Source organism: Aegilops tauschii, chromosome 5 (assembly GCF_002575655.3).
Source record: "Aegilops tauschii subsp. strangulata cultivar AL8/78 chromosome 5, Aet v6.0, whole genome shotgun sequence".
In the NCBI taxonomy this organism is placed as follows: Eukaryota; Viridiplantae; Streptophyta; class Magnoliopsida; order Poales; family Poaceae; genus Aegilops; species Aegilops tauschii.
In genome coordinates, this window is record NC_053039.3 from 156,366,999 (window position 1) to 156,389,639 (window position 22,641).

Genomic DNA, 22,641 nt, shown 5'->3' on the forward strand with positions numbered 1-22,641 from the left:
TAGTTTTGAAGCCTTTCAGTCTGAACTTCATGGGAACAGAAAAGTCTGCAAGGAAGGGCGGCAGGCAGCGCCGTGGGGCGACATCAAGGGATTTGCCACCAGATCTCTATGAGCTGTACAAGACTGATCCAGAAGAGGATTACAATCAGCGCAAAAGTCGAATCCAGTGGATTCGACGATTTTGGGCCGAGCAATGGTTCAAATACCGATTCGTGACCGAGGAATATGCTGAGAAGAATGCCATCCAGAGTCCTTGGGGTGATATTCTCTTTTGAAATCTTCAACCCAATAACAAAGCTGAAGCTATTGCTCAGGGTTTCTACCCCCGTATGGTCCGTGGACCATAGCCTGCCAATGCCAACCCATCATCATTGCTGTGGTGTCGTGACGATAATCTTTTCAAGGGCAACTTTCAGCATGCAAAGGCATCGGCCAAAGAGAACAAGAAGAGTCTTGGATGCGATTTCAACCCAGGGCCTTCTGCTCCGCTGGCGGATGGCACACGTGATGCCAATCCAAATGTCATCGGCCCCTTCGACAACTTTGATGGTCTCCTCTCCTACATCGCTACTCAGAGGGCCATAGTGGATCAGTCTGGAGATGAAGCTGATTCTGATGAAGCTCCTGCTCCACCGAAGCCTCAAAAGCAGAAGAAACCCAAGGCTTCAAAGCCCTCCACTGCACTAAGAGCTTTGCGTGCGAAGCCTCTAGCCACTGCTTCTCCTGCACGAAGTGTGCATTCTGAAGATCTCTCTCGCATCTCCAAGTCTCAGAAGAAGAAGAAGCCCATGCAGACTACTGGTCAACCACTAACCCCAGCTACCATTCTGAGGAATGAGAACGAAGCCATTGATCTGTCTAGTGAGGATGATCTTGGCGATGATGCTCTTGAGCTGCTGATAAAGAGCAAGCAAGAGGCGGAAATCTTCAACGATCTTCCCCTTTTCGATGTGGACATCCTGAACAAGGTCATTGATGAATGGTTTGACAGCCCAAACCTCAGTTTTGATGATCTTCAGCTCCCAATTGGCCTCAGCGTCTCCTTTCACGGAGCCATTGCTCCTGAGCTGGCTCTAGCTCAAAGGATTGTTGAGCTAAAGAACAAAATTTACTATAAAAAGCTCAGTTCAAGAAGCATATGGCCAAGCTCAGTGTGACTGATGTCCAAAACTTCAAGCAAATGATGCATGAGCTCAAGGAGGCGTTTCACAAGAAACGTGACGAAGCTAAAGGTTCAAGAGAGCGCATGAAACTCCTCGCTGCCAAATGTGTTGAAGCTCACAATGAAGCCGAGAAGCGCAAGGCACTTGGGCGTCCCGGCATCGAACCTAAGATGGCTGCCAAGAAGAAGAAGAAGCCTGCAGTGGACCAAGCTGAAGCATCCAGGTGGTAAGAACCACACATTGTCTTCCCCGCCAGTATGACAGGCGTGAAGCCAAAGGTCCCCACAGTGGCTTCAGAACTCAAGAAAACAAGGACAGCCGGAGCCGAAGCCAGAAAGCGCAAGTCCAAGAACACCACTGATGAAGCTCCACCAACCAAGAAGAGAAATACCAAGAAGAAAGATCGGGCTGCTCCCATAGAGCCCCTTGTCGTCGAGCCAATCTCAGTTGCTCGTCCTGCGTCTGCACACCAAGAGCGTCGTTTGATAGTTCATGAGCCTGCTACCACGGAGGCTCCTGAAGCTGAAGACATTCCAGCTGTTGACCCCACCGCAGCTGAAGACATTGGTCCCCAAGACAATGTAGAAGATGATGAAGTCCTTCCACAGATCGTGCACAACATGGTATCATCGCCTGTTCTCACGAACAGGGAACTCATCAGCATTGGTCGTCCTTTGATGCCAATTGCTCAGGATGATTCATTGGCTGATCACCCTCAAGGCTCTGCCCATCAAGAAGAATCACCTCGTACTCCCCCAACTCAAGTCACCACTCCGGTGCTTGATGATGAAGACTTTGTGGCCCAGACAACTCCATCTCCACAAGCGTCGCCAGCGTTTCGCAGGCTTTGCAAAGGACCAAGGCCACAAGTCACCCTTTCGAGTGTTCCAGAAGGAGAAGAGCACCACTCAGTATCTCGCCAAGTATTTCCTGAAGCCTCTCCAACTGCGAACATCTCCGAGTCTGAAGCCAAAGCTGCTGAATAAATTCCGGCTGCATCAGCCGATGAACAAGAAGAACCACGTCAAGAAGAAGAACGTGTTGCTACAACCTCGTCCAACCAAGGAGTTGTTCTCGAGGAGAACGTGTCAGACCCTCCAGCTACTCAAGTGGAGGTTGATAACATTGAGGCGGCCACCAACACCAATACTGAAGCCAATGATGTTGTCATGGCTGAAACAAATGTGGCGCCTGAAGTTAATGTGGTGCTAGTAGTCAATGCACCTGAAGCCAATGATGCACCTGAAGCCAATCGGCAGCCTGAAGCTAATGCACATGCCACTGCTCCTGTACCACCTCCAAGGCCATACACCATTGAGCAAGCATTTGATCATGGTCAGCTTGTTACTGTCTGATGGCCCATTCTGGTTCCTCCACCTGCTGCAGGTCCAGAATTTGACTATCATGTAGAGCACAGGCCTCAGGTCCAGAAGCCTAAGCCAAGGTTGCCAAGGTTTCCAGTTACTGCAACTTCACCAGGGTCCTTCAATGCAAATGGCTTCATTGCACACCACACCTTCTTTGACAGTGCCAAGAACCCCTACTCGAAGCCAAGAATTTCATCTGATCGGTTCTGGAGCTATCAGCAGCGCAATTACTATTCATCTGTACTTTATGATCAAGGGCGCATCTTTCCCCATATGCGACTAGACTGTGAAGCTATTGCTGGACTGCCTTGCTTAGAGGAAGCCCTTGACTGTTTCCGGGATGCTGGTCTGCTGAAATTTGTGACTGATAACGAGCACTGGAACGAAGAGCTTTTGCTACAATTCTATGCCACCCGCCACATTTACGGCTATAATAGGGATCCAAAGACATGGATCCTTGGGTGGATGACAGGAAATGTTCATCACGAAGCCAAATCTCTTGACATTATTGAGCTCACTGGTCTGCCCACTCCTGGTGAACTATATGAACCTGGTTGTCAGCTTCACCGCAATGCTTTGGAGAGCATCTTCCAGAAGCCTGAGCCCAACATGAGCCAAATGCTGAGCATGATGAAGCCACTGCCATGTGACGCTGAATATCCCAGGGAATTCCTTGTTGAAGACCTAGAGTATCTGCCCCGCACTATTTATCATATCATCAGGCGAACTCTATGGCCTCTCAAGGGACATTCCTCTACAGCGAAGCTTGAAGGAGCAATGAAGAAGACTTTGGTCTTCTATATCTTCAATGGCATCAGTTTCAATGCTCAAGACTTCTTCATCGGGCAATTGGCTGCATATGGCTTTGATCTTTTTGGATTGAAATTCTATGCTCCATGGGTTATGCGCCTTATCAAGCTTCACTCTGCTATCAACTATCAGCCGTCTGCGTGCAACCATCTGATATTCTTACCAGAAGTTGATATGTCTGTCGAAGCCATCTACCCAGAGCCTGCAAAGGAGCCTATTTATCTTCACAATGTAGATTATCAAAGCTTCACTCAGCCCATTGAAGGAGTTCTGGCTGCCACTCGTGTTTATCCTTTGGCTGGCAATACACGTGCACCTCATCGTGCCCATACTGAAGCCACTGAAAGCACAATTGCCCAAAGGCCTCGGAAGCGATCTCGTGTTCTCAACGACTGAGAGCTTCTCGTCGCCCTGCATCAAAAACAGGATAAGCATCACTACAGGCTGAAGCGTCAGATGCAAAGCCTCTTGGTGGACGTCATCCGCATTCGCAACCTTGCCCCCAAGAATGCATTTGGCACTCACGAAACCTGTCGGAGGTCGTGGAAGAGTCTAACATTGCTCAGTGCTGAAGCCGATCTTCAAGACGATGGCTTCACAGAGAGATTCAAATTTGACTCCACTCCTCCCAGGAATGCCGTCTTGCGTCGGACTCCCTCACTTGAAGACTCTGACTATTCCTCCTCAGCTGCAACTGTTAATTCCAGAGTCATTGATGACGAAGATGATGCTACTTCACCACCTCCAACTTCGGCGCATATCGACACTGCACCAAGTTCTTCTACACCACCAAACCTGAATGACGACCCTGCTGCTTCACCTACTCCTCATGGGAACGAGCAGAGGCTCTATTTCTTCAAACCTTTTTGGTCCTTACTGACAAAAGGGGGAGAAGCATATGAGTTGATATTCTTCAAGCGGGTCCTTATGGGTGGTTGCTATACTTTTGCCAAGTGCTTCCAACTCTCGCTTTTGATATATTTGGTTCTTTGAGTTGTAACACTTAAACTTGATGGTCGTCTGCTACTTTTTCTGCTATTCTGTGATGCGATGATAAATTCCAGATGTGCGATGATAAATCCCGCACGAAGTCATATTGCTGACGTCCATTTTTCATTATGCATGTCATTATCTTCGTTATATCTAATCATGCATCATGAATTGCCTTCATAAGTTGAAGAGGATCTCCACAAGTACAACCTGCCATGTGCATTTGCATTCCAAAGGCAAAATACTTATATGCACATCTTCAGGGGGAGCCTTTTGCTACTTATGAAAACAATATCTTAATCCTTTACAATTTCACATACTTTTATCCCCGTCGAAAACTTCAACCAGTTTGTCATCAATCACCAAAAAGGGGGAGATAGTAAGTGCATCTAGTGCCACCCCTAGTTGGTTTTCGAGTATTGACGACAAACCTGGTTGAGGGACTAATGTGTTTGTGAGAATTGCAGGATAACACAGGTAGTAGTCCCTCATTGATTCGGTTTACCTACCGGAGATGACCCCTAAAAATGTATGAAGACATTGAAGACAATGGCGGTATGTGAAGACAATCACATCGAAGCTTATGACTCAAGAAGACATTCACGTGAAGACTATGGAGTGCGAAGACATAGTTGTTTTGTAGTTTCCTTTTCTTCTTTGCTGAGTCATAGGAACCACTGTACTGTTAAGTGGGGTCCCAGTGAACAAAGTCAGAGTGACTGAAGTGATGCTCAACCAAATCCTATGTCTTCGAGCGAAGACAATGAGAGCAAATCTTATCCAGAGTTGGATGTGTCAGCTTTACTTGTAGCCCAAGTCAAGCTGCCGTGTGTGTTTGAAATCTGACCGTTGGAACACGTGTCAGTTCCTTAGTGACCCAGGGTGGTGGCTGCTCAGAGTTAGTGCATGGCTTTTGTCGTTTGTGTGCAACCCACCTCCGAAGCTTTTGAGAGAGAGAAATCCTTGCGAGGAGAAACCCCAAAACACCCAGAGCCAAAGAGTGTTAGGCATCACTGAAGTCTTTCTGTCCGCGTGACCCGAAGACTTGTTACACTTGAGGACTGTGAATCCTCTAGTCAGTTAGGCGTCGCGTTCTGAGCATCAAAGAGTCATTGTGGATTGCCGGTGAACGAAGTCTGTGAAGGTTTGGAAGTCTACATTGAAGACTTACCAGAGTGATTGGGCGAGGACTAGGTGTCCTTAGCTCAAGGGGAATAAGGTGAAGATGTGGTCTTCTGAGTTAAATCTCAGCCTCCTAACCAGACGTACAGTTGTCACAGCAACTGGAACTGGTCCAACAAATCCTTGTCCTCATCAAGCGACTGGTTCTATCTTCTTCCTCTCTTTACTTACAGTTTGTCTTCATGAAGTCATTGCCTGATTGCATTACCTGTTTGACTTCACTGTGTAACTACTGCTGTTGTTTGGCTTCATACTATCTTCCATCCTGATCTTTACTACCTAGCTGCTATTAGTCTTCGTGCTTTCACTTCATTGAATACTTAACTATGGCTTGCCTAGTGTAGTCTACCTTCCGCTGCAGGTCAATAGGTTCATCTCTATTGTTTGTCTTCGAAACTTCCATGTTTTGAAGACATTCATAAAAATCGCCTATGCACACCCCTCTAGTCGATAACTAGCACTTTCAGTAAGCTCCTCGCCCTTCATTATTTCTGACCCTCTTGCCTTTGCAGGGACACGGAGACGCTGGCCCAGAGGGCGGCAAAGAGGGCCAAGGCGTCGACACGCGACAAGACTTCAGCGAGCACTCCGCACAAGCCGACGGTGGTGGAGATCAGCCTGGACCCCAGCCATTGCCGTAGCCCCCGCTTCAGCCCCCATCGTAAGTTTATTACTGACTCCTCATCGGCGGGTGCTGGGACGGGGATTCTTGTTGCTGACCTTGCCGGGTTTGCAGGAGGAGAGAGGCAGTAGGAGGAGCCGCTGAGGGCCGCCCCTGACAGGCCGCCCCCATCGACCATGCCGCCCAGAGGGGAGTCCCCGGCAAGGGCGAACACCACCGACCCCACGCGCAAGGAGGAGGAGGAGGCAGGCGCGGGCACCGGTGGTTCCGTCCCATCAACGGATGTTGGCGGGGAGGGAAACACTTATCTGCCGCACGGCACGGGTAAGTTGTCTGCCTTCTGTCTCCGGTTATCTTTGCCTTGCGATGTTCTCTCTTTTCATCACCGTGAGCCTTAACTTTGGCCTCGATCCATCCTCCTCTTTGAGCTTCCAGACCCACTCTCGACGAACCAGGAGGACATCGACACCGTCATCGAGGAGGTCGTCAAGGACGCTGAGGCCAAGGCTGCCAGGATCGCGGCTGGGGAAACCGCCAAGTCCGCCGCCGAGGAGGCCGGAAAGGGGTCTGCCGGGGAGGACGGCAAGGGCGTTGCCGAGGAAGCCGGCAGGGCCGCTGCCGAGGAGGTGGTGGCCAACAACCAACCTTCCCCCCCCCCCCCTGCAGCCCTCTCGCCGGGCAAGTACTTGAATGTGGGCGACGAGATGTTCGTCCGCCTCCCGGGAACGGCAGAGGCCAGAGCGCCTACCGAGGGGGAGGTCCTCAATGATGAGGCGCTCGCCACTGCCGGGCTCCAGGTTGTCGATGAACCCAGCGCCAGCAGCGGCGGTTCCCAAGAAGAGCAGCTCCTCCAAGCCATGAGCGCCAACTTCCACAAGCGCCAAGCACTCCACCGTGCCTGCCGCGACAAGTGACCTCCAGGATGGCGATGGTGGACAAGGCGGAGGCGGATTTTGAGGCGCGCGTCGCTCAGACGCAGGTATGGTTTGGTGAGGCCCAGGATGAACTGAGGGCTGCCCAGGGCGAGCTAGATGAGCGCAAACGAGAGCTCATCCTGAAGCAGGCCAATATTGAGAAGGCCTAGGAGGTGGTGAAGGACCAGGCCGCCCGGCAGCAGTAGCAGGCTCTGCTGAATAGCAAAGAGGAAGACCTTGGTGCTCGTGAGCAGGCGCTTGCCACCACGCTCCATGGCAAGGATGAGGAGATCGGGAGGATCGTTGTGCAGCGGACCCAGGAGCTGGAGTAGAAGCACAAGGATGCACTTAATGCTCTGGCCCTGGACCACACCGACAAAGTGAAGGAGCTGGATCTGGAGCAAGAGGAGCTGAAGAAGAAGGCCACGGAGCTGAGGAGGAGAGGGACAAGGCCAACCGCACTCTGGCGGAGGCGTAGGTTGCCATCTCTGACAAGGCCAAGCTGCTCTCCGAGGCCAACGACTCCATCAACGACCTGAAGCTAAAACTGGACGACTTGGAGCGGAGGCTTTTGGAGGCTGGGGCTCGTGAGGAGACCCTGAACAAGGCCCTGGAGGACGAGAAGCGGTTGCGGAGCAGTGACGCCACCGAGCACAAGGATTACACGAAGAACGTAAACCTCTGGATCAGCCGCCTCATCGACGTTGCGGGTAGGATCACCGCGAAGCTGGCCGCCATGGGCATGCCGGATGTCAGGTACTCCCCAGAGCCGAACGTGAGCCCCAACGCCAGGTTGACCTTGTTCTTCAAGGGTGTCCTTGACGCCTTGGAGAAGCTCCGCTCCAAGCGAGCAACCTATCTGGCCAATGAGTCCTGGAGGCTCTGCCGGCGCGCTCTGACCAAGGTGGCGTTCTAGAACCCCGACATCGACTTCGCCGACGCGCTGGAGAGCTTACCGGAGGATGTGGACCTCGCGGCGCTTGAGGAGCGTATCGAGCCCATCATCAGCTGCATCGCCTTAGTCAAGAGGGTGGAGGGACAGCGCCGGGACTAGCCACCCCGTTTCTCCTTGCCGCCGTGGGTTCATGCCCAAGACAGTTTATCTTAAGTTAGAACCGCGGCAATTATTGATGTAATATAACTCTGCAGTACATTGAAATGAAGCATGCTATCTTCCTGTTTGATCTTTCCTTGTATGTACACACCCTACGCCTAGTTGGATAGGTTTGCTGGCACATAAGCCCATGCCATGGTGCTTTGAAGGACGGATCCTTAGCAGCCAGCCCGGGGGGTGCTTGCTGCCAGGCAAGCCACCCTGCCGTTCTCAGCGTGGCCGCCCGAACTGTTGAGCGGACTCGAAACAGAACAAGGGCGTTGCCAATAGCGGAAGCGTTCCATTGCGTACAGGTTTTCCATACAAGGGACAAGATTTTTTGAGGAGAATAACCTTATATTAAAAAAGGAATTTTCTCAAGGTTCTGCTTCACTTAGCTTTTTCTTCGCTACGCGGATGGTTGTCACGGCTGCGGACAGCACCGCTTCGCCTAGCTGATGGCACCAGATCGTGGCTGATCGACGTCGCCCTCTTCTCTCGGGCCATCGCGATGATGGAGTTGATGAGATGACTCCAAAACTGAATTTTTCACAGCTTGCGCCCCTACCTGGCGCGCTAAAGATGTCGGGGTTCAGGAATGACACCTATGGGATCACGGGGAATCCCTACTATGGTTGCGGGGCGCGGGGCTGTGCAAAGAACGGGTCTAGAAGATCAACACAGTGATATTTTTACCCAGGTTCGGGCCGCAAGCGATGCGTAATACCCTAGTCCTGCTTTTGTGTATATTTGGTGTTCTTGAGTTCTTGAACTAGCTGCGGTGCATGCCTAGCCCAAAAAGTCCGAATCCTTCCTTGGTATGCCTCGGGCCTCCTTTTATAGTCAAAGGGGTTACCACAGTGGCACACAGGAGGTGGAAAGTATGTAGAGTGTACAATTCTATCTCTGACATCGTGGGACCAAACGCATTTAATGCACCGCCGACGTGTCCTCTTGCTTTATCAGGGACGGCAAGGAAGCTCGTCTCGTCAGTTGCCACCTCACCTTGCTTCGACGCGCGTCCAAGCCGACGAGCCATGCAGCGCCACACTGGCTGGCTGGCTGCTGCGCTTGTGTGGTGGCAGGGTCTTCACGAGGTGTCGTCGATGGTGTCGGAACTCTCAGGCTCAAGGGTGGCGGTCTTGCTGGTGTTGGGTAAGTCGCCCCGGCAAGACTCTTGCCAGGGCAGCGTAGGTCATCTCCAGCAAGGCTCTTGCCGGGGCAGCGTAGGTCGTCCCCGGCAAGGATCTTGCCGGGGGAAACCCACCTTGCCCCTTCACTCTTCGTGCCTCTGGTTTCAGCGCTGCTTTGGTAGTCTTGTCCTCCGCTTCCTCTGCCCCGCCATGCGTGGCCACAGGTGTGGCTACAACTGCCCGCGCACAAGTAAAGGTGTACAGAAGGCCCCTACTTTTGTACATCGACAGTTGTAGATATGTCCGGCCGTTTTCAATTTGAGCAGGCAAAATCCAGCAAAAAATGCAGCAAACTTCCCCCTTGCTGACTTCTTCGGGAGCAGCTCGACTAGCGTTGCACCAGCACCAGCACCTGCACCTGCTCCTGCGCCGGCTTCGGCACCTGCTCCAACACCGGCTCCGGTACCGGACGTGCTCGGCCGTGCTTCTTCATTGGCTGAGCTCGACGCCCTCACGGTATCTGTCACACCGGCCCTCTTCAATAAATGTATAATCTCCCGTTTCCATTGCCTTTCGGATGTCTCACGTCGCAGACATGTCTTTGCAGGCCGACGTAACCCCGTGCACCATATTTCACAACATCGGCGACTAGAAGGTGGACGTGGGGAAGGCGACGATAATGAAGCCGAAGGAACCATTGTTCCATGGCCGGCCGATCCCCCCGGACGTCTTCAAGGTTTCCGTGGTTAGTGTCAAACCGGGCCACGAGAATTTGGCTCCTCCGGTACTAGGGGGATGACGACGAGACCCCGCGGCGGCTTGGTGATTGCAATGGGTGGGTCCTGTTGTGGCCAAAGAGTATGCTTCGTCTAGAGGCAATTCTCGGGCCTTATCATCCCCTGTAAGTCATCCGCGCGGATATCCTTCCTTCGATTTCAATCATTCATTTGCATGGTGGAGGCTAATTAATTTGAGGTGTACTTATTTTGCGCAGCGACGGGCGCGCCATCCTCATCATACTCTACCCCTGATACTCCCACGCTCTTTACTTGGACTCATCGAAGAACATTAACAAAAAGGATTAGACCCACATCAAGTATGTTCTCGACAGTGCTATGTTTTACTACGGCGCACGGGGTGGAGAGGTCGAGCGCAAGAAGAAAAGGGACGGCAGGCCCGCCTTCGGCCATAAGACCGACTTCTGCTGCATCCAGCAACTGAGTGATTCTCTTAATGATGGATTCTATGTCCTACACCACATGCTGGAGAACAGACGGGATCACCAGAACCTTCGCATGTCACCTAGATCCGGTGATGCCCATATTCTGCAATGGGAAAAGAAATTAGGAGATATCGAGGATCATCGACTTAGAGCTGAGTTCTATCACATCCAGCGCGAACTTGCCCAAATCATCATGAAAGAGGTCGTCGAAAAATAGGTATGTTCTATGAATAAGGACAAATGTCGCGGGAAGATGTCCGAACACGCGTAGCCATTTAGCGTCTCGACCTGAAGCCTTTCACTAGGCTCGGGGACTATCTCCCTAACTTGGATGGATGGCATGACATGTTGGAGTGATTGTCGATATATGACAATGTGTCTGTTTAGTCCATACTTTCTGTATGATGAAACTTTGAGTTATGCACGACGATACTTTATTTGTGATGTAATTAAACCGTCCTCCTCGACTAGCGAAGATCACTCTTGTTAGGGCATTTTGGGTACGATGAACTTTGTTATTTATCCTTATGATATATATGTTGCTTCTATTTTGGCCAAGTCTGTCTCTTTCTGTTGCTCAACTATATATGTTGCATATCATCGACTCATGTGACGATGCAAGTGCATAGATCCTCGATGGCGAAGAAGTTCTACGCCAGGAGTATACGACGAGTGGCCGGAGTGTCAGGCCCAGGTGTACCGGTTTCAGGTTTCCGAGCGACAGCCAGTAGTTAGTTTAGGTTCACGCTAATGCGACAGATGGATACGAACTCATGTACTACATAGTTCCGCTCTCACTAATAGTGATAGCTCTTCTCACGTATATCATTGTTTAGATGGATGACGATGTAGTTGCAAGTAATCGAGACTTGTATCGCTATTTTCGAGATGATGACGAGAGACCACTTTGAGTTGGATGATGATTATGATGATGACATGATTGGATGAGACTATTTGTATGTATATGCTATGATTACATTTGTACGTGTATGATATGCTAAAGATTATTGTATAAAGCCTGTTCAAATACAAAAAAATAGGCAGAAAAAAAACAGAAACTAATAAAACTAGCAGTAGCGAGGGGAATAAAGTTAGCAGTAGCGGTCCCTTACCAGTAGCGCTTCCTACTAAAAAGCGCTGCAAATATTAGCAGCAACGCTTTGCACTAAAGCTCACTACTGCTAGCCATGTATAGCAGTAGCGTTGGATGACACGCGCTACTGCTACATGTTAGCTGTAGCGCCTTATCAGTAGCGCGGCATCCCGCACTATTGATAGGCAAAATACCCGCGCTACTACTAGGGTTTTCTCTAGTAGTGTAGCTTATAGAGTTTGTTCAACTCTCGTGTAAAATTATTTGTACTAGGCTATAGAGCTTTCAGCTCTAGTGTAAAATTAAATGAACTAGCTTATAGAGCTAGTTCAACTCTAGTGTATTTTTTTTGTACTAGGCTATAGAGCTAGTTCAACTCAAGTGTAAAATTATTTTAACAAGCTACTAGAGCTAGTTCAACTCTAGTATAAAAATATTTGTACTAGGCTATAGAGCTAGTTCAACTCTAGTGTAAAATTATTTGAACTAGCTTATAGAGCTAGTTCAACTCTAGTGTAAAATTATTTGTACTAGGCTATAGAGTTAGTTCAACTCTAGTGTAAAATTATTTGAACTAGCTTATAGAGCTAGTTCAACTCTAGAGTATATTTTTTTGTACTAGGCAATAGAGCTAATTCAACTCTAGTGTAAAATTATTTTAACAAGCTTATAGAGCTAGTTCAACTCTAGTATCAAAATATTTGTACTAGGCTATCGAGCTAGTTCAACTCTAGTGTAAAATTATTTGAACTAGCTTATAGAGCTAGTTCAACTCTAGTGTAAAATTATTTGTACTAGGCTATAGAGCTAGTTCAACTCTAGTGTAAAATTATTTGAACTAGCTTATAGAGCTAGTTCAACTCTAGTGTAAAATTATTTGAACTAGCTTATGCAGCTAGTTCAACTCTAGTATAAAAATATTTGTACTAGGCTATGGAGCTAGTGCAACTGTACTATAAAATTATTTGAACTAGCTTATAGAGCTAGTTCAACACTAGTGTAAAATTATTGGTACTAGGCTATAGAGCTAGTTCAACTCTAGTGTAAAATTATTTGAACTAGCTTATAGAGCAAGGTCAACTCTAGTGTAAATTTTTTTATACTAGGCTATAGAGCTAGTTCATCTCTTGTGTAAAATTATTTTAACAAGCTTATAGAGCTAGTTGAACTCTAGTGCAAAAATATTTGTACTAGGCTATAGAGCTAGTTCAACTCCAGTGTAAAATTATTTGAACTCGCTTATAGAGCTAGTTCAACTATAGTGTAAAATTATATGTACTAGGCTATAGAGCTAGTTCAACTCTAATGTACAATTATTTGAACTAGCTTATAGAGCTAGTTCAACTGTAGTGTAATTTTTTTTACTAGGCTATAGAGCTAGTTCAACTCTAGTGTAAAATTAGTATAACAAGCTTATCGAGCAAGTTGAACTCTACTGTAAAATTATTTGTACTAGGCCATAAAGCTAGTTCAACTCTGGTGTAAAATTATTTGAACTTGCTTAGAGACCTAGGTCAACTCTAGTGTAAAATTATTTGTACTAGGCTATATAGCTAGTTCAACCCTAGTGTTAAATTATTTGAACTAGCTTAGAGAGCTAGTTCAACTCTAGTGTAAAATTATTTGTACTAGGCTATAGAGCTAGTTCAACTCTAGTGTAAAATTATTTGATCTAGCTTATAGAGCTAGTTCAACTGTAGTGTAAAATTACTTGTACTAGTCTATGGAGCTAGTTCAACCCTAGTGTAAAATTATTTGAACTAGCTTACAGAGCTAGTTCGACTCTAGTATAAAATTATTTGTACTAGGCTATATAGCTAGTTCAACTTTTGTGTAAAAAAATTCAACTAGTTTATGGAGCTACTTCAACTCTAGTGTAAAACAAATTGTACTAGGCTACAGAGCTAGCTCATCTCTACTGTAAAATTATTTGTATAGGCTTATAGAGTTAGTTCAACTCTAGTGTAAAATTATTTGAAATAGCTTATAGAGCGAGTTCAACTCTAGTGTAAAATTATTTGTACTAGGCTATAGAGCTAGTTCGACTCTAGTGTAAAATTATTTGAACTAGCTTATAAAGCTAGTTCAACTCTAGTGTAAAATTATTTGGACTGGGTTATAGAGCTAGTTCAACTCTAGTGTAAAATTATTTGAACTAGCTTATAGAGCTAGTTCAACTATAGTGTAAAATTATTTGTACTGGGCTATAGAGCTAGTTCAACTGTAGTGTAAATTATTTGAACTAGCTTATAGAGCTAGTTCAACTCGAGTATAAAATTATTTGTACTAGGCTATAGAGCTAGTTCAACTCTAGTGTAAAATTATTTGAACTAGCTTATAGATCTAGTTCAACTCTAGTGTAATATTTTTTGAACTAGCTTACGCAGCTAGTTAAACTCTAGTGTAAAAATATTTGTACTAGGCTATAGGGCTAGTTCAACTGTAGTATAAAACTATTTGAACTAGCTTATAGAGCTAGTTCAACACTAGTGTAAAATTATTTGTAGTTGGCTATAGAGCTAGTTCAACTCTAGTGTAAAATTATTTGAACTAGCTTATAGAGCTAGTTCAACTCCAGTGTAAATTTTTTTGTACTAGGCTATAGAGCTAGTTCATCTCTTGTGAAAAATTATTTTAACAAGCTTATAGAGCTAGTTCAACTCTAGTGCAAAAATATTTGTACTAGGCTATAGAGCTAGTTCCACTCTAGTCTAAAATTATTTGAACTAGCTTATAGAGCTTGTTCAACTATAGTGTAAAATTATTTGTACTAGACTATAGAGCTAGTTCAACTCTAGTGTAAAATGATATGTACAAGTTTATAGAGATAGTTCAACTCTAGTGTAAAATTATTTGAACTAGCTTATAGAGCGAGTTCAACTCTCGTGTAAAATGATTTGTATAAGCTTATAGAGCAAGTTCAACTCTACTGTAAAATTATTTGTACTAGGCTATAAAGCTAGTTCAACTCAAGTGTAAAATTATTTGTGCTAGGCTATAGAGCTAGTTCAACCCTAGTGTAAAATTATTTGAACTAGCTTATAGAGCTAGTTCAACTCTAGTGTAAAATTATTTGTGCTGGGCTATAGAGCTAGTTCAACTGTAGTGTAAATTATTTGAACTAGCTTATAGAGCTAGTTCAACTCTAGTGTAAAATTATTTGTACTAGGCTATATAGCTAGTTCAACCCTAGTGTTAAATTATTTGAACTAGCTTAGAGAGCTAGTTCAACTCTAGTGTAAAATTATTTGTAGTAGGCTATAGAGCTAGTTCAACTCTAGTGTAAAATTATTTGAACCAGCTTATAGAGCTAGTTCAACTATAGAGTATATTTTTTTGTACTAGGCAATAGAGCTAATTCAACTCTAGTGTAAAATAATTTTAACAAGCTTATAGAGCTAGTTCAACTCTAGTATCAAAATATTTGTACTAGGCTTTCGAGCTAGTTCAACTCTAGTGTGAAATTATTTGAACTAGCTTATAGAGCGAGTTCAACCGTAGAATAAAATGATTTGTACAAGCTTATAGAGCTAGTTAAACTCTAGTGTATGATTATTTGAACTAGCTTATGCAGCTAGTTCAACTCTAGTGTAAAAATATTTGTACTAGGCTATAGAGCAAGTTCAACTGTAGTATAAAATTATTTGAACTAGCTTATAGAGCTAGTTCAACTCTAGTGTAAAATTATTTGTACTAGGCGATAGAGCTAGTTCAACTCTAATGTACAATTATTTCAACTAGCTTATAGAGCTAGTTCAACTCTAGTGTATTTTTTTTACTAGGCTATAGAGCTAGTTCAACTCTAGTGTAAAATTAGTATAACAAGCTTATAGAGCTAGTTGAACTCTACTGTAAAATTATTTGTACTAGGCTATAAAGCTAGTTCAACTCTAGTGTAAAATTATTTGAACTAGCTTAGAGACCTAGTTCAACTCTAGTGTAAAATTATTTGTACTAGGCTATATAGCTAGTTCAACCCTAGTGTTAAATTATTTGAACTAGCTTAGAGAGCTAGTTCAACTCTAGTGTAAAATTATTTGTAGTAGGCTATAGAGCTAGTTCAACTCTAGTGTAAAATTATTTGAACTAGCTTAGAGAGCTAGTTCAACTATAGTGTAAAATTATTTGTACTAGGCTATGGAGCTAGTTCAACCCTAGTGCAAAATTATTTGAACTATCTTACAGGGCTAGTTCGACTCTAGTGTAAAATTATTTGTACTAGGCTATAGAGCTAGTTCAACTTTTGTGTAAAATTATTTGAACTAGTTTATAGAGCTAGTTCAACTCTAGTGTAAAACAATATGTACTAGGCTACAGAGCTAGCTCAACTCTACTGTAAAATTATTTGTATAGGCTGATAGAGCTAGTTCAACTCTAGTGTAAAATTATTTGAACTAGCTTATAGAGCGAGTACAACTCTAGTGTAAAATTATTTGTACTAGGCTATAGAGCTAGTTCAACTCTAGTGTAAAATTATTTGAACTAGCTTATAGAGCTAGTTCAACTTTAGTGTAAAATTATTTGTACTGGGCTATAGAGCTAGTTCAACTCTAGTGTAAAATTATATGAACTAGCTTATAGAGCTAGTTCAACTCTAGTGTAAAATTATTTGTACTAGCCTATAGAGCTAGTTCAACTCTAGTGTAAAATTATTTGAACTAGCTTATAGAGCTAGTTCAACTCTAGTGTAAAATTATTTGAACTAGCTTATGCAGCTAGTTCAACTCTAGTGTAAAAATATTTGTACTAGGCTATAGAGCTAGTTCAACTGTAGTATAAAACTATTTGAACTAGCTTATAGAGCTAGTTCAACACTAGTGTAAAATTATTTGTAGTAGGCTATAGAGCTAGTTCAACTCTAGTGTAAAATTATTTGAACTAACTTATAGAGCTAGTTCAACTCTAGTGTAAATTTTTTTGTACTAGGCTATAGAGCTAGTTCATCTCTTGTGTAAAATTATTTTAACAAGCTTATAGAGCTAGTTCAAGTCTAGTGCAAAAATATTTGTACTAGGCTATAGAGCTAGTTCAACTCTAGTGTAAAATTATTTGAACTCGCTTATAGAGCTAGTTCAACTCTAGTGTAAAATTATTTGTACCAGGCTATATAGCTAGTTCAACCCTAGTGTTAAATTATTTGAACTAGCTTAGAGAGCTAGTTCAACTCTAGAGTAAAATTATTTGTAGTAGGCTATAGAGCTAGTTCAACTCTAGTGTAAAATTATTTGAACTAGCTTAGAGAGCTAGTTGAACTGTAGTGTAAAATTATTTGTACTAGGCTATGGAGCTAGTTCAACCCTAGTGCAAAATTATTTGAACTAGCTTACAGGGCTAGTTCGACTCTAGTGTAAAATTATTTGTACTAGGCTATAGAGCTAGTTCAACTTTTGTGTAAAATAATTTGAACTAGTTTATAGAGCTAGTTCAACTCTAGTGTAAAACAATATGTACTAGGGTACAGAGCTAGCTCAACTCTACTGTAAAATTATTTGTATAGGCTGATAGAGCTAGTTCAACTCTAGTGTAAAATTATTTGAACTTGCTTATAGAGCGAGTTCAACTCTAGTGTAAAATTATTTGTACTAGGCTATAGAGCTAGTTCAACTCTAGTGTAAAATTATTTGAACTAGCTTATAGAGCTAGTTCAACTTTAGTGTAAAATTGTTTCTACTGGGCTATAGAGCTAGTTCAACTCTAGTGTAAAATTATATGAACTAGCTTATATAGCTAGTTCAACTCTAGTGTAAAATTATTTGTACTAGCCTATAGAGCTAGTTCAACTCTACTGTAAAATTATTTGAACTAGCTTATAGAGCTAGTTCAACTCTAGTGTAAAATTATTTGAACTAGCTTATGCAGCTAGTTCAACTCTAGTGTAAAAATATTTGTACTAGGCTATAGAGCTAGTTCAACTGTAGTATAAAACTATTTGAACTAGCTTATAGAGCTAGTTCAACACTAGTGTAAAATTATTTGTAGTAGGCTATAGAGCTAGTTCAACTCTAGTGTAAAATTACTTGAACTAACTTATAGAGCTAGTTCAACTCTAGTGTAAATTTTTTTGTACTAGGCTATAGAGCTAGTTCATCTCTTGTGTAAAATTATTTTAACAAGCTTATAGAGCTAGTTCAACTCTAGTGCAAAAATATTTGTACTAGGTTATAGAGCTAGTTCAACTCTAGTGTAAAATTATTTGAACTCGCTTATAGAGCTAGTTCAACTCTAGTGTAAAATTATTAGTACTGGGCTATATAGCTAGTTCAACCCTAGTGTTAAATTATTTGAACTAGCTTAGAGAGCTAGTTCAACTCTAGTCTAAAATTATTTGTAGTAGGCTATAGAGCTAGTTCAACTCTAGTGTAAAATTATTTGAACTAGCTTATAGAGCTAGTTCAACTCTAGAGTATATTTTTTTGTACTAGGCAATAGAGCTAATTCAACTCTAGTGTAAAATTATTTTAACAAGCTTATAGAGCTAGTTCAACTCTAGTATCAAAATATTTGTACTAGGCTATCGAGCTAGTTCAACTCTAGTCTAAAATTATTTGAACTAGCTTATAGAGCTAGTTCAACTCTAGTGTAAAATTATTTGTACTAGGCTATAGAGCTAGTTCAACTCTAGTGTAACATTATTTGAACTAGCTTATAGAGCTAGTTCAACTCTAGTGTAAAATTATTTGAACTAGCTTATGCAGCTAGTTCAACTCTAGTCTAAAAATATTTGTACTAGGCTATGGAGCTAGTGCAACTGTACTATAAAATTATTTGAACTAGCTTATAGAGCTAGTTCAACACTAGTGTAAAATTATTTGTACTAGGCTATAGAGGTAGTTCAACTCTAGTGTAAAATTATTTGAACTAGCTTATAGAGATAGGTCAACTCTAGTGTAATTTTTTTTATAATAGGCTATGGAGCTAGTTTATCTCTTGTGTAAAATTATTTTAACAAGCTTATAGAGCTAGTTCAACTCTAGTGTAAATTTTTTTGTACTAGGCTATAGAGCTAGTTCATCTCTTGTGTAAAATTATTTTAACAAGCTTATAGAGCTAGTTCAACTCTAGTGCAAAAATATTTGTACTAGGCTATAGAGCTAGTTCAACTCTAGTGTAAAATTATTTGAACTCGCTTATAGAGCTAGTTCAACTCTAGTGTAAAATTATTTGTACTAGGCTATATAGCTAGTTCAACCCTAGTGTTAAATTATTTGAACTAGCTTAGAGAGCTAGTTCAACTCTAGAGTAAAATTATTTGTAGTAGGCTATAGAGCTAGTTCAACTCTAGTGTAAAATTATTTGAACTAGCTTAGAGAGCTAGTTCAACTGTAGTGTAAAATTATTTGTACTAGGCTATGGAGCTAGTTCAACCCTAGTGCAGAATTATTTGAACTAGCTTACAGGGCTAGTTCGACTCTAGTGTAAAATTATTTGTACTAGGCTATAGAGCTAGTTCAACTTTTGTGTAAAATAATTTGAACTAGTTTATAGAGCTAGTTCAACTCTAGTGTAAAACAATATGTACTAGGCTACAGAGCTAGCTCAACTCTACTGTAAAATTATTTGTATAGGCTTATAGAGCTAGTTCAACTCTAGTGTAAAATTATTTGAACTAGCTTATAGAGCGAGTTCAACTCTAGTGAAAAATTATTTGTACTAGGCTATAGAGCTAGTTCAACTCTAGTGTAAAATTATTTGAACTAGCTTATAGAGCTAGTTCAACTTAAGTGTAAAATTGTTTCTACTGGGCTATAGAGCTAGTTCAACTCTAGTGTAAAATTATATGAACTAGCCTATAGAGCTAGTTCAACTCTAGTGTAAAATTATTTGAACTAGCTTATAGAGCTAGTTCAACTTTAGTGTAAAATTGTTTCTACTGGGCTATATAGCTAGTTCAACTCTAGTGTAAAATTATTTGTACTAGCCTATAGAGCTAGTTCAACTCTAGTGTAAAATTATTTGAACTAGCTTATAGAGCTAGTTCAACTCTAGTGTAAAATTATTTGAACTAGCTTATGCAGCTAGTTCAACTCTAGTGTAAAAATATTTGTACTAGGCTATAGAGCTAGTTCAACTGTAGTATAAAACTATTTGAACTAGCTTATAGAGCTAGTTCAACACTAGTGTAAAATTATTTGTAGTAGGCTATAGAGCTAGTTCAACTCTAGTGTAAAATTACTTGAACTAACTTATAGAGCTAGTTCAACTCTAGTGTAAATTTTTTTGTACTAGGCTATAGAGCTAGTTCATCTCTTGTGTAAAATTATTTTAACAAGCTTATAGAGCTAGTTCAACTCTAGTGCAAAAATATTTGTACTAGGTTATAGAGCTAGTTCAACTCTAGTGTAAAATTATTTGAACTCGCTTATAGAGCTAGTTCAACTCTAGTGTAAAATTATTAGTACTAGGCTATATAGCTAGTTCAACCCTAGTGTTAAATTATTTGGACTAGCTTAGAGAGCTAGTTCAACTCTAGTCTAAAATTATTTGTAGTAGGCTATAGAGCTAGTTCAACTCTAGTGTAAAATTATTTGAACTAGCTTATAGAGCTAGTTCAACTCTAGAGTATATTTTTTTGTACTAGGCAATAGAGCTAATTCAACTCTAGTGTAAAATTATTTTAACAAGCTTATAGAGCTAGTTCAACTCTAGTATCAAAATATTTGTACTAGGCTATCGAGCTAGTTCAACTCTAGTCTAAAATTATTTGAACTAGCTTATAGAGCTAGTTCAACTCTAGTGTAAAATTATTTGTACTAGGCTATAGAGCTAGTTCAACTCTAGTGTAAAATTATTTGAACTAGCTTATAGAGCTAGTTCAACTCTAGTGTAAATTATTTGAACTAGCTTATGCAGCTAGTTCAACTCTAGTCTAAAAATATTTGTACTAGGCTATGGAGCTAGTGCAACTGTACTATAAAATTATTTGAACTAGCTTATAGAGCTAGTTCAACACTAGTGTAAAATTATTTGTACTAGGCTATAGAGGTAGTTCAACTCTAGTGTAAAATTATTTGAACTAGCTTATAGAGATAGGTCAACTCTAGTGTAATTTTTTTTATACTAGGCTATGGAGCTAGTTCATCTCTTGTGTAAAATTATTTTAACAAGCTTATAGAGCTAGTTGAACTCTAGTGCAAAAATATTTGTGCTAGGCTATAGAGCTAGTTCAACTCTAGTGTAAAATTATTTGAACTCGCTTATAGAGCTAGTTCAACCATAGTGTAAAATTATTTGTACTAGGCTATAGAGCTAGTTCAACTCTAATGTACAATTATTTGAACTAGCTTATAGAGCTAGTTCAACTGTAGTGTAATTTTTTTACTAGGCTATAGAGCTAGTTCAACTCTAGTGTAAAATTAGTATAACAAGCTTATAGAGCAAGTTGAACTCTACTGTAAAATTATTTGTACTAGGCTATAAAGCTAGTTCAACTCTGGTGTAAAATAATTTGAACTAGCTTAGAGACCTAGTTCAACTCTAGTGTAAAATTATTTGTACTAGGCTATATAGCTAGTTCAACCCTAGTGTTAAATTATTTGAAATAGCTTAGAGAGCTAGTTCAACTCCAGTGTAAAATTATTTGTACTAGGCTATAGAGCTAGTTCAACTCTAGTGTAAAATTATTTGAACTAGCTTAGAGAGCTAGTTCAACTATAGTGTAAAATTATTTGTACTAGTCTATGGAGCTAGTTCAACCCTAGTGTAAAATTATTTGAACTAGCTTACAGAGCTAGTTCGACTCTAGTATAAAATTATTTGTACTAGGCTATAGAGCTAGTTCAACTTTTGTGTAAAAAAAATTCAACTAGTTTATGGAGCTAGTTCAACTCTAGTGTAAAACAAATTGTACTAGGCTACAGAGCTAGCTCAACTCTACTGTAAAATTATTTGTATAGGCTTATAGAGTTAGTTCAACTCTAGTGTAAAATCATTTGAACTAGCTTATGGAGGTAGTTCAACTCTAGTGTAAAATTATTTGTACTAGGCTATAGAGCTAGTTCAACTCTAGTGTAAAATTATTTGAACTAGCTTATAGAGCTAGTTCAACTCTAGTGTAAAATTATTTGAACTAGCTTATGCAGCTAGTTCAACTCTACTGTAAAAATATTTGTACTAGGCTATAGAGCTAGTTCAACTGTAGTATAAAACTATTTGAACTAGCTTATAGAGCTAGTTCAACACTAGTGTAAAATTATTTGTAGTAGGCTACAGAGCTAGTTCAACTCTAGTGTAAAATTATTTAAACTAGCTAATAGAGCTAGTACAACTCTAGTGTAAAAATATTTGTACTAGGCTATGGAGCTAGTTCAACTGTACTATAAAATTATTTGAACTATCTTATAGAGCTAGTTCAACACTAGTGTAAAATTATTTGTACTAGGCTATAGAGCTAGTTCAACTCTTGTGTAAAATTATTTGAACTAGCTTATAGAGCTAGGTCAACTCTAGTGTAAATTTTTTTATACTAGGCTATAGAGCTAGTTCATCTCTTGTGTAAAATTATTTTAACAAGCTTATAGAGCTTGTTGAACTCTAGTGCAAAAATATTTGTACTAGGCTATAGAGCTAGTTCAACTCTAGTGTAAAATTATTTGAACTCGCTTATAGAGCTAGTTCAACTATAGTGTAAAACTATTTGTACTAGACTATAGAGCTAGTTCAACTCTAGTGTAAAATTATATGTACAAGTTTATAGAGATAGTTCAACTCTAGTGTAAAATTATTTGAACTAGCTTATAGAGCTAGTTCAACTCTATTGTAAAATTGTACTGGGCTACAGAGCTAGTTCAACTCTAGTGTAAAATTAGTTTAACATGCTTATAGAGCTAGTTCAACTCTAGTGTAAAATTATTGGAACTAGCTTATAGAGCTAGTTCAACTATAGTGTAAAATTATTTGTACTAGACTATAGAGCTAGTTCAACTCTAGTGCAAAATTTTATGTTAAGCTTATAGAGCTAGTTCAACTCTAGTGTGAAATTATTTGAACTAGCTTATAGAGCGAGTTCAACCTTAGAATAAAATGATTTGTACAAGCTTATAGAGCTAGTTCAAC